The sequence below is a fragment of the Pipistrellus kuhlii genome, unplaced genomic scaffold (genome assembly GCF_014108245.1).
Source record: "Pipistrellus kuhlii isolate mPipKuh1 unplaced genomic scaffold, mPipKuh1.p scaffold_m20_p_8, whole genome shotgun sequence".
Lineage (NCBI taxonomy): Eukaryota > Metazoa > Chordata > Mammalia > Chiroptera > Vespertilionidae > Pipistrellus > Pipistrellus kuhlii.
Window position 1 is genome coordinate 44,936,474 of NW_023425584.1, and position 13,396 is coordinate 44,949,869.

Consider the following 13,396-nt stretch of genomic DNA (forward strand, 5'->3'; position numbering starts at 1 on the left):
CAGGTATGTAGGAACCCCTTTCATGTCCCACGTGGTTCAGGGTTCCCGTTCAGGGTTTGGGTTTTGGAGAAGGCCGCACACAAATGAAAAGAGACTAGAAAAGTATTAATTTGGAGATAGTGAGGGCCAGGTGGAAGCCCACCTCTAGTGGGAGGACTATCCACTGCTCTGGCGTTACTACCCCTTTTACTGAGATTATGGGAAATACCCACAGCCCTTAAGCAGGAAATTCCAATAACAGAAATTTACATAAGACAACAGAGATGGAGGCTTCTTCAGCTAACAATGTTTCAACTAAGCAGTGAGTGAACTAGCTCTGACCTTTCAGAACAATGAAGGTTGTTGACAATGATCAGTTTCCAGCACAGGTACTTTATTTTCAGTGTTTTTTTTTGTTTTGTTTGTTTGTTTGTTTTGTGGGTTTGTGTGTGTGTGTGTGTGTGTGTGTATGCTTTATATTTGAATAATTAACTGACTTGTTAGAGCCAAAACTTTCTGTCATAAATTAATTATTTATATAGCTTTACAATATACTAAGATTTGTAAGCTCTCTTTTAGTGAACTATGACTTAAATGAAATGTTCTTGTCTCATCACAAATTTCTTTCAACTCAATTCACTTCTGACTCTTCACTGAGAGACCATAGGGTAGGAATTGATCTTCTATAGATTTGTTTTCTCTCCATTGCACAGTAAAAACTGGTTCTCTATTTCAACATTCTTTTGTCACCCAGTGCACCATCCATGCTCATGTAGTTCATCAATATACACTTCACATTTTCTTTCAAGATAGTTTTGGAGAAATCTGTATCCTATTTGACCTTCAGAGTTATGTGTTGGCTCTCAGTTCCTCTTTGATCTCAGTCCAGACAAATAGTACTTGGAAGCCACCCTTTAAAGTTTAGGGATTGGGATGGTGGCAGTTGTTTGTTGCTTGTTTTTGTTCGTTTTGATTCATCTGAAATGAAATTTTTAAAATTTATCTTTTGTTTGCCTCTCCCCCCTAGATTTCTGTTGATAAAAGGTAGGGAAAATGCACCATTTAAACTTTAAGTTTCTAATTCAATCCTTAAAGTTAGCCTTCCTTCAGTGTTTGCTGAGATGGGGGAAGGAAAATCATAGCAGTAGTCACATCACCAATAATAGCAATGGATATTATAGTGACCAAATATCCACTCTGGTGTATAAATAGGCAAGTGGGTTTAAAATTTGGCACTTTTTAGTCCTCAAAAGTAGGATTCCTCCCCATTAATAACTTAACATGGGTCTTAAGAAACCCAAAGCAGCCCAGGCTCTGGCCAGAGCTAGGGCAGGAGGCAACCAATCAATATGTTTCTCTCACATTAGTGTTTCTCTCTGTTTTCCCCTCTCTCTTCACTCTTCCTAAAAATCAATGGAAAAATATTCAGGTGACAATTAACAAAAAACAAAACAAAAAAAACAAACAAAAAAAAATTATGCAGAGAGAAGCCCAAAGCATAGATATGTAACTTCTTAAAACACTCTTAGCTAACTTAAGAACAAAATAACAATGTAAAACATTAACTTTTACTTTTCATTTCTATTATATATTCTTAACAAAATCAGTCTTTCATTTTTATTTCAAAGTTTTTCCTTCTTGAGTTGTCCTCCGCAATTAACCAGTCAAATGATATTTACCTGAACAAAGACACTGTGTTCCTGGCTCACCTACTGCCCTAATTGCTGAAAGTGTTCACTGAATATCATATAATAAAGCACACATCTGTAGGCTTAGAACCTCACATAGTAAAGATAAAGCTAATAAAGGTAAGGTTTACAATCCAAAGTACTATTGATGACTTAAAATCTCATCTTTTCTTCATTGCAGAGACAGAAAAAGATATATGAGAAAATATTATTTCTAACTTCTCCCAGAATAAATAAAGAGGACTAGAAGGCAGTGGACATGGAAGTGCAAACAGGAACAAGACAGAATTGGTGAGCACAGGGATTTTTAAAACCCAGTCACAGGTCTAGTTTTATATACTCTCATTCTTTATCCTAGAACAGAGAGTCAATGGAATTACTTTGTTTTGCTGCTTTTGTGCAAGGAGCTTTTATTTTGATGTGTTACTGTTTATGGCCATCAAATTTAATGGCTCATAGGTGAAACTGATGTACACAACAATAAAATCAAGGAATAATTTTTAAACCAAGTAATATTCTCCTCCCAAAACACAGACATACTAGCAAATGCATTTCTGTTCCTTCATCTGTGTTATATCAGGCTTTGTGTAAGCTTTCTGCATTCATGTGTGAGTCACAGTTAGCAGATGCATACCATGTATAAACATTTTGCCCAGGGGAAAATCCCATTTCCACAGAGATTTAGTTCCAAGCTTCTGAGTGTGTCTTATGGCTGAATTTTTGTTTTGACTAAGGAATTTATTATGCAAGGTAAAATTTAGCTTCATTGAAAAGCCCCCAATTGTATAATCTATCTGATGCAACAGAGAAGAAAAATTAATGAATCATTAATGAAGAGTCATGATATTTTACTTCTTCAGTCCTAGACTTCAAAATAAGCTTGAGAGGAATTGCAGAGGAACTCATTACAAAGAAGCAGAATTGAGAATTGCTCATTCTGTTTTTAGAACCTTGTCAACACTTCCTGAATGTTATCAGTACCTGAATGTTATAAAAAAAAAATCACCTACAGGTGGTTCATCATCATCATTGTCACTGTTTCTTTCAGTAAGGAATTCACTCCTTCGGGTATATTGTAATCCATTTTGTTGAAAACCTACTGTGTGAGCATAATGCCAGGTGCTGCAGTTACAGCTGGGAGTAAGGCAGTGGTAGTCTCAGACTTCATGTAGTTTATGTTCTAGCAAGAAAGGCATATGACCCAATTAATCACTTGAGTGCTCATTCAGTTATACCAATTCTATGAAAGGCTCCAGCAGAGCATATACAGGGATTGGTTCAAGAGAGAGCTTCTTTGCGATAGTGGCATCTGAGTTCGACTATAAATTCTAATTAGGAATTATTTGGAGCAGGGGAGGAGTGGGAAGGAGCAATTGGAGAAACAGCCTGCCAAAACCTGGGCCAGGAAGGATTATGGCATGTTCAAAAAGTGGCAGGAAGGCCAGAGTCACTAGGCTCAGAGAAAGCACTGTTATTTCAGTTTATTTGCTGGCAAATGAAGTATCATCTGATGGGATGGGCTCTGGTAAGGATTTTTCTTTATATTCCAAGAGAAAGGGTCTTTTATTCTGACATGTAAAAAAAAAAAATACATGTTTCTAGTATCCAAAGAAGAGTAGAAGTAAAAACCTCCTGACTACTGAATCCCACCCAAGGTAAAAACATATTTCTGATAACATCATTTTACATGGGCCTTATTATTGCAGTCATTTAATGAATTCCTTGTAACACTTACTGGAGAGTGATTCATTGACTGTCAACTACAACAAACCTGTTTACTGTTCATGAGGATCAACACAAAAGCTCAGAGTTGGGTTCTGCAATAGTCAAAATTGAGCTGTGGTCTACATCTTAACACAGGGAAGGCTTCTTGTAAGAAGGATTTTTAAAATCACATTTTAATGAGAACCATGTGATGTAATGGAGGCAGGTCCTTCTCATCCAGAAAAATAGGGGAGAGGAAGGGACCAGGATATGTGTAAATGATACACTCTGCTGACTGATGATGGGCATGTTTCAAACCAGACACGGAAAGAAGCAAGATAGATGTGGTGGGGTGGAGAGAAAGTGCAGTTATACTCCATGAAGTCAGGAACTCATGGGGTCAGGGTGTGGAGTGGCTTAGAAGAAGCAAAGCCTGGTGCATTTAAGGAGAGGATGAGAAAGGAGCAGTATTTCTGAATAAGTGACAGTGAGGAGCTTAAAGGTGAGGCTAGAAAGTTGGTGCAGTGATGGTCCCACTCAACAAGTACTTTCTTTTTAAGGGTATTAAAGATCATGATCATCAGCCACATTCGGCTTCCCGAGTTGATTTAATAACACCAGAGCTCTCAAGGTGGCTCTCGGAGGACACACCAGGCTGATGGAAATAATAACCCTCTTGCACTTTTATGGTTCTTTAATGTTCACAAAGCACTTTCACCTGTATTATTATTTTATCTTATAAGAGGTTCTGTCCCTCATGGGTATTGATGAGAAGAGATGCAGAGCCTGCCAAACATTTTGCTTAAGTTACTGATGTGTAAAAAAAGAAAAAGGAGAAAAATCACCTGAAACTTTTGTCCATGTTCAGCTGGGTATTTATTCTATGCCCTATTGCCTTTTATATTTTCTGTCAAATAAAGCATGAACATAATACTTGGGGTGGAAAATTGTTTGTAGTTAAAGAAATCAAAATACAGTTTAAGCACATATTTTTATCCCATATTTTGATTCTTTTACTTCACACAATTTTATTCGGGTGTTTGTTTGTTTTGCCCAGATGGCAAACACACCATTAAGTTTATCCAGCCTGAATTAATTATCTTTTTATAGAAAAAGAAAATCCTTTCCTTTTGACAAGTAAGATGTTGGTGCTGTATTTATGAATAAATATAAGCTATTGTTATACACAGCATTATTAATAGCATTGCTCTAAAGACCACTGCAAATAGAAAGCTAACATGCAGCCACAGGCAGACTTTATCTCCAAGGCCACCATGATGCTATTACCTGCTTTTCAGCTGGGTGGCTTTTGATAGGTGACATGGGCACTGGAAAGGGAATTTTTCTTTGGTAAAGGAAAGTAGGTTTACAGAACAGAGAAACCCTTTACCACGTGCCCCTGTACTCTCCCTCCAAGAGATCTTTTGAACTCTGAACCAGAAAAAGGAAGACAAAGTATAACTAACCCTTGTCACCACCATGATATATTTTCTCTTAGAGACACTTGTTTGGGCTTCAGACTCTCCCTGGTTGAAGGAACCTGGTTTCCCATGAAGCCACATGGGTTTTTTGTTTTGTTTTGTTTTTTGTTTTTTTTGTTTTTCAGCAGTGCTGACTTATCCCTAAGGATTCATTTCATTCCTCAGTCATCTTTATTTCCAAAATCAAATATAAAATGTGCCCAAAGGAATGAGTATTTGCAAATAGTGTTGTTCTGAAGTCTGGCTGTGGGAGCCTCAAGTGCAGGCTTTAAGAGGGTGCATTGTCTATAGAGAACTGAAAAACAATAGTAGAATTGTACACTTGAAACCTATGTAATTATATTAATCATTGTAACCCCATTAAATTTTTAAATTTAATAAAATTTTTTAAAACCTGATTGAAAGTCTGTTTGCTTTTATGGATTTTAAATGATGAAAGTGGTAAAATATAGACAGCCCCGATTTCCTGATTTATAATAGTTCAACTTAATGATTTTTAAAAACTCTTTATGATGGCATGAAAGTGATAAGCACTCAAGTAGAAGCCACACTTCAAATTGTGAATTCTGTTCCTTTTCCAGGTTAGCGATATACACCAGAATATTTTCATGATGTTGGACAGGGATGTATTTTTTGCTTTTGAAATTCTTTATACTGCTTTGATTTCTCTGTCATCTTAACACCTCTCAACAATTAATTTTTTTTTTATTTCAGAGAGAAAGGAAGAGGGAGAGAGAGAGACAGAAACATCAATGATGAGAATGAATCATTGATTGGCTGCCTCCTGCACACCCCCTACTGGGAATAGAACCCACAATCCTGGGCATGTGCACTTGACTGGAATCAAACCTGGGACCCTTTGGTCTACAGGCTGATGCTCTATCCACTGAGCCTAACCAGCAAGGGCTCAACAACATTTTTAACCTGGGGTCTACAGATAGCTAGGTTGTCCATGTATAGGTTTCAGGAACAGTGGTATATACATTGATTTTCAGTTAAGGGCCCATTGTTTCCATTAGATTCTTAGATTGTTCCATGAATCAAAATGATTTAAAAATGCCATTCTAAGAACCCTCTTTTCTCCCCATTAAGTTGAAGGGTCAGTCAGTATTATATCTTGTGAAACTTGTATAATGTTTTACTGGGCGTCTCAAGGTCTTATTAGAATGCAGTTTCTGACTCATTAGCTCCCAGAAAATCTGTTGCTATTGGTTCATGAGTCACACGTTGAGCATTGAGGATATAGAACTCATAATGTTTGACATCAGATAGCTCTTGCCTCTGAGCTATTCCCAGAGCCACAACCATGAAGATGTGAAACCAGATGTGGTCCCAGCCATCTGATCTTGGGCAATGTGCCTACCTACTCAGAGCCTGTTCTCTTATCTCTAAAAGAGAAATTACCATATTATCTGCCTGCCGGAATCCCTGTTACATTATGCTGACTACAGTTCTTGGTACAGAATAGCACTACATAGCTTTCTCCCCTCCCCTGTCCCCTAAGCAAGTTTTTGGCTTCCTTTTACTCTGGTGATTGTTACAGAGTTATAATCAGCAAAACGGAGTGCGGTATATTATATGCCCCAGCTTTTCTTGAAAAATCTCTTTCTATTTTAATGCCTCAAGAGAAATAGCATTCCAGCCTTTTCTGCCCATCGTATTTCACCAGGCAACTGCCTATTGGTCTATTTGCTGTGCTTTTTTGGCTTAGCAGCTGGTTGCCCTTGGAAATGCTGTCTATAAGCCAATTTGACCAGTGCCTTCTCTCACCCTTATTCCGACTTCAGCACTCAGTTGCACCAGTTATATTGGTTAACTCTCACCTACTGCAGCGAATCCTACAATATTACCACGTTCTTACCCTTTTCCCAATTCATTTTCAAGCTATCCCACCTGCTAGATTTCACCTATCTCCCTATAGCAACAATTGCAATTTTACCTTATTAGTGCCCTGAACGTCATAGTTTGCTTACGTTATTGACATTAATTATTGAGTGATGTTTGGCTTTGGTTACTCATCTTCTTAATTTTTGTCCTCAGATAGTCAAGAATCAAATATGTCTAGGTTGCATTGCATCCCAGCTCCCATGTTAGCTGATGCTGGGGGCTCACATGCTTTGGAATAGGTCATGGTTATTCCTTCTTGTACTTTAGATCATTGCCCTTGCTAATGAAGGACTCCAAGCTCTCCTCATTAAGCCAGAAAGGTAGGATGATTTGGTCACTATTCTTTTCCTGGCAAAACATCAAGGTCGTGATTAACATGGAACTTATATTAATCTGACCTACTACAAATTCTCATCATTGAAATAGTCTCTCAGCAGACAGTAATGAACAATAGTGGTAGAAAACAGAGGTCCTAATCTATAATTTTTCAGTTTTTTAACTTGCCACTTATATAAAGAGACTATAGTGTGGGGGAAAAATGGAGGGAAAGGAAGACTGTTGTGTTTTTCTTGAAGACTATTAGGCTCAAGGTTGGCAGCCAAGTATAATTGTCCTGTTACCACCTAGTCCTGTTTATGTCAGCAACACCTTTAATAGAATGTCACTTCAAATCACTGCAATACAAAGACAGGCACTTTAATTTACATTAGCTACAAAATGAGTACCCTTTCCAAAGGAACCCCTGAGCTATCAAGTACATCAGTGATGATGCATGTTGCCTCTGAGATTTCTCTAGAAGCCACAGCCACTAATGTAATGGATACCACCCACCTGGGACATGGGTCAGAGTGCTTTCCTCCCCATTTGTGAAGGAGATTTTGGGTGCCAATCAAGTTTTGTGGTTTCTAACACCTTTGTTTTGTTTTAGAGTCTCTGTCTTAAAAAGGGAGGATTTTATTTCTTGGTGTTAGTTCTGCAGTCCTGAGTATTTTGATGTTGCCAAGGGCCTATGATTATCTTTGCTGAGTAGTGTGACCTCATAAGAACTCCCTAATACTTGATTATTCAGTTGTAATTGAAATCTGTGTTAATATCATTAACATTGCACTGCTATATATTTATGTATATAGTTGTCCATTGACAGCTAGAGACAAGAAAATACAACAGTAAAATTCATTCAGAGTACATCAAAGAGATGATTTGAATAACAAATCTCTAAGAACGAACCTCCTTGTAGTAATATCATATGATTTCATCAATAAAGCAAGGATATAAATTGATAATTATGCCATTTGGTGCCAAAAACAAACATAATGATTATTGTCAGCCATAAATTAGGGCAGTAGAATATTCTTTAATTCTAGAAGTAATTGAAATGTATGGAAATCATTGTTAGGATGGTTAGCAGAATTTGTTGCATGATCAGCAAATTCCCATAATGAATTTACCATCTTATAGATAACTTACCATTGGACATACTTTATAAATGCAAAGCCACAGCATTTCCCCCTTGTCTCTATAATGTCTATTGAAGAACTTCTACATTTCTGAGCTAAATTGCTCAGCTCAAGGAAGACGAGGTGGGGCAAAAGGAGGCAGAGTCACATTTCTGTCTATCTCTAACTCATAGAGCCCACATGGAAGCCTAGTATCCTATCTAATAAAGAATGAATATGCTAATTGATCCTCACACTGTCGCAAAGATGGTAGTGCCCATAGCCATTAGGAGGGAATATGCTAATTGACCACCCTGCCCTCAAAGATGGCAGCACCCACAGCCAATAAGGAGGAAATATGCTAATTGACTGCCATGTCCTCAAAGATGGTGGTTCCCACATCAACAAGATGGCAGCACCCAGTCCTCTCTGCCCCACTGGGGTGGCAGGAGCACAGCAAGGCTGGGCCTGCCCTGCACACCTGCCTCCAGAGTCCCCCAACCCCCATAGTCCCACAATCATCTAGGGCTAGCCAGAGGCATAGATAAGCCTCAGATGGCAGCTACCCAGCCACCCAGGGCGGCTTGAGGCTCAGGTAATCAGGGCTAGCCAAGGCTTGCGTTGTTGGCAGTGGCAGCAGCAGAAGTGTGATGAGGCATTGCCTTCCCCTGATCACTGGGTCACCTCTGCCCCTGAGGACTCCCGGACTGTGAGAGGGGGCAGGCCGGGCTGAGGGACAAACCCCCTGCCTTCAGTGCATGAATTTTCATGCACCAGACCACTAGTGAGATATATTTTGGGGAGTGTTATGGGAACTCAAGAGTCTGGAAAGGAGCCTGGTAGAGGTTAACCCATGTCTCTCTCAAAGCAGCTAACATCAAACATTTCATGGATGAGTAGAAAGTTTACAAAAAAGGTGGTTAGAGAAATCCATTCCAATATCTTTGCCCTGACCTCAGAATTTTTGCTGTTGCCACTTTACCCTCATCACTTTCACCTGTTTTGAACTCTCTGCCTCTGCTACTGTTTCAATCTTCCTCATTTTTACAACAATGCATTTATTTCTCATTCCAGGCTCATTTTGGAGTAAAGTTTTTACAATCTTTTGACCCTAAGTGCTTCATAGATTGTTCAGTCAGAACAAGGACAATGTTATATTTTCAAACCACTACACTTTCCCCAAGGACTAAGAATTTGATCTTTTCCATATAGCTGTTTTCTCACATAACTTAACAAAATTGTTACTCTGGAGTGGCAATTTTTAACCTTTTTTATCTCATGGCACACATAAATTAATTGCTAAAATTTGGTTGCACACCAAAAAACACATTATATATTTTTTGCCAATCTGAGAAAATAAGGTATAATTTTGACTTACTCTCACCAAATGGCTATTGTTGTGCTGACTGTTCTATTTTTTTTTTAATTGACAATCTGAGGGAAAAGAGGGTTTAAAAAAAATCAGTGAGGAAAAATATAAAAGAATGGAAAAATTTTTTAATCTTTAGTTGGAGGAAAGTTTGCCTACATAGCCCCAGAATTCTTAGGGTTGCTTATATTGCCAGCTCCAAGAGAAGAGAGACCCTTGAGTAGAGTACAAAGGACACCCCTACACACACACACACACACACACACACACACACACACACACTGACTCAGACCTTTAATTTTTCCCTATCACATAAGCTTTGCAGCATTTTTTTTTTTTTTAGCAGAAAGGTCCAATAGAACATCTTTGAGGCTAACTATAGCATGTCTTCCAGTTATGAGGATGTTTCTGTGTGGCTGAAGAGCGGTGTGGAGAGTCCACCTTGCACAGAGGTCCTAGAGAGGATCTTGTTAGTTGGGGGTGATATTGCCTAAAAATTGTAAAATGGAAAAGCAGCAGCCTTGAACCCCCTTAATGAACTCAACAATTGGCTTTATGGAAAGTTGCAGGAGGGTTATGGAGAATTGAATTATTGAGACCAGCTCAAAAATTTCTTTTAATTTTTTAAGTTCAATAGAAATTCTTCTATCTGGATTTGGAAGTTTTCTGTCATATGAGCCCCCTTTACTTTTTCAGCCTCATCTCTCTCTATTTCCCTAAAAATTTTTCCTCCTCTAACCTCATCAGTTGTGCCATCCTGAAATAATAAAATTCTTCCTTTCTTTGGGTCTAAATCCCATGTACTCTGAGGTTCAGGGTAAGCAGCACCTTCTCCAATTCTTTTATCACAACATTCCAATCTGTCCCATTCTTCATAATCCTTGGTAAAAACCTATGCATCATGCCACATTATTGTATTATCTTGTGAGTGCAATCAAGTTCTCTTCAAGCAGGTATGATTTGTTTCTCAAAATAGGCATCAAGTTGGCAGCAAGTTTCTCTCGGGAGAAATCTTTTTCTTTTTGCATTCCCAGGGCACTAGTAGATCATGCATTTATTCTGCTTGCAAATGTGTGTGTCCAGGTGGATAGATGAACAAATCTACATATCTCCAAAATTAGTTCACCTTCCAGTGATAGTGAATAATCTAGGGTCATAAAAAAAAAAGATAAAGCCAGATGACATTCAGTACTTTAGCAGAAACCCATTTGAGAGAGTCGGATAACCATTTAAAAATATATATATTTTATTGATTTTTACATAGAGGAAGGAAGAGGGATAGTAGAGAATTAGAAACATTGATGAGAGAGAAACATCTATCAGCTGCCTCCTGAACACTCCCTACTGGAGATGTGCCCACAACCAAGATACATGCCCTTAACCAGAACCGAACCTGGGACCCTTTAGTCCACAAGCTGATGCTCTATCCACTGAGCCAAACTGGTTAGGGCTCGGATAACAATTTTTAATAGGAGGCCCAAATTAAGATTTTTGAGTTAATTACCGAGTAGTTGAGAAGTGGTTCCTGCATAAACTATATACTTATATTGTCCCTTAATTCCTGACACAGCTATGCCTTTCATTATGATTGATCTAATCAACTGCTTTTTATTTTTTTAAAATATGTTTTTATTGATTTCAGAGTGAGGGACAGAGAGGAAGGAGAAACAGAAATATCAATGAGAGAGAAACATCAATTGGTTGCCTCCGGTGCAACCTCTCCTGGGGATCAAGCACAAAACCTAGGCATGTGCCCTGACTGGAAATTGAACCTGTGACCTCCTGTTACATAGGACGATGCTCAACCAACTGAACCACACTGGATGAGCTTCTTTCATTAATTTAAAAAAAATTATATAAGGTACACATGTTTTTTTTATGGGAAGACTGGATAATTCAGATTCTAGTAGAGAAAAAAAAATAAAATTGAAATCCTGCGTAGTCCTACCATTTAGAAATCATCACTGTGAACAATGCTTTTTAAAATAATTTGACTCTCTATTTTCAGTTAATTGTTTCCCCCAAAGTTACCAATTTCATTTAATTAAATAATTATTCTCCCACATATATACTTAAATCCTTTTCTAGATGCTAATGTTTTTCTTCATCTGCCTGTTAATCTTAATATATGAGCAGACCAAGACATTCTGAGGATATTGGCAATATTAATAAGTAAAAATGTGGACAATAACACAAAAGGTTAGATTTGGAGAAAAATGTGAAGGAAAAGTTTTACCTTGCACAGAATGAATGTAAAGTTTTGCAAAGTCTTTTAAAAGAGGCACACTGTGAACTATAAGTGTAAGGATAGAGTTAATATAACTACAAAAGGACTGAGTCTGTGATAAGAAGTTGGGGTCAAAAAAGGGACAAAGATAAAGGAGTGTCACAGAGGCAAACAAATGCAGGGGAAGCTCTACGTTTGCTCCCTGGAAAACGGGTTCTTTGGTTCAAGATTTGAATTATTCATTGCCAGAGATAGCTGTAGTATTCCTCTAGCAGTGACATGTATACCAACCTCTCAGAGCCTGACCTTCACTAAATGTTTGAATTTTACTTGTTCCTTTTTCTATGACTTAATGAGCTAACAAGTAAAAGCTGGCTTCCTATTGGCTTGTTACCGGGAGAGAAGGTGCTGGCCTGAGGATGCATGTGTCTGGCCCCTTGGCATTTATTTAGCTCATTATAAATGCTTAAGTTACCATCCACTTCTGAGTTAGTTTATGTTGGTGTCACTGAGATTTGAGTCTGCACACATAGAAGCAGCACAATGACTTTAAAATAGCTTTTCTTTGAGCAGAGCTAACAAGACATGTAATAAATAGATATTCAACCTAGGTTTCAACTGAACCAAACAATTTAGATACCTAAAAGAACACTTTCTGTATTTCCATAAATTAATGTTCACCTCCACCTTTTTCTATTTTAAATAGGAAGAAAAGAGGGTCTCTAGGACTCTCACTTAATGCCAAATGACTTCAAGGAAGATTTAAGAACTTACAGATATTAATTATTTATTCCAAAAAGAAAGCATACTCATGTTAAAAATAGATGAACTCCTCTTAGAAAGAGGATAGGCTGGCTTAAGAGTTTGGAAACCCCGAGTGTCCTGTACACAGAGCAATCTACACCCCCTGCCAACCTCTCAGCATAGGACTTCCCTGAGTGCTCACCAGAGAGACTGGTGGCAAGGCAGAACTGAGAGGCCTCCCACACTCCAGGCTTTGTACTGAATATGAGATAGCAGCAGTCTATGATGGGGGGGGGGGGGGGGCAGGACAGCTGAGAAAGACCCTTCTGAGGCACACACATATGGCTCAGGTCTAATTGTGACCTAAGATAAACTTCACAAGCACTCCTAACCTCCTACCTAGTACTATGTAAAGGCCTTCAATCATTGGAGAAAGACTAAAAGCTGAAAGACCCTCTTCCTCACCATGACCCCCCACACACACGCACACAGGTGCAAAGGCACTGTGGTTGAGGAACAGAACTTAGGGGAACCCCTAGCACTCTAGGTCTTATTTGCAAACAGACCTGTATGTAATAAGTTCAAATGTTTTCAAACAAGGATACCAAAGCAATTCGATGGATTAACCAAAATCTTTCAACGAACAGTGCTTGAAGAAGTGGATCTCCATATAGAAAAAAAAAAGAACATCTGACACCATGCATGAAGAACAATTTGAAATGAATTGTAGTCTTGGACCTAAAGCTAAAAGTTTAAAGCTCCTGTAAGATAACATAGGAAAATTTTCACTACTTTGATTTAAGCAAATGTTTCTTAGAGCAAACTCACAAAGAAAAATATTGATAAACTGCACGTCATGAAAATTAAAACTTGTGTTCATG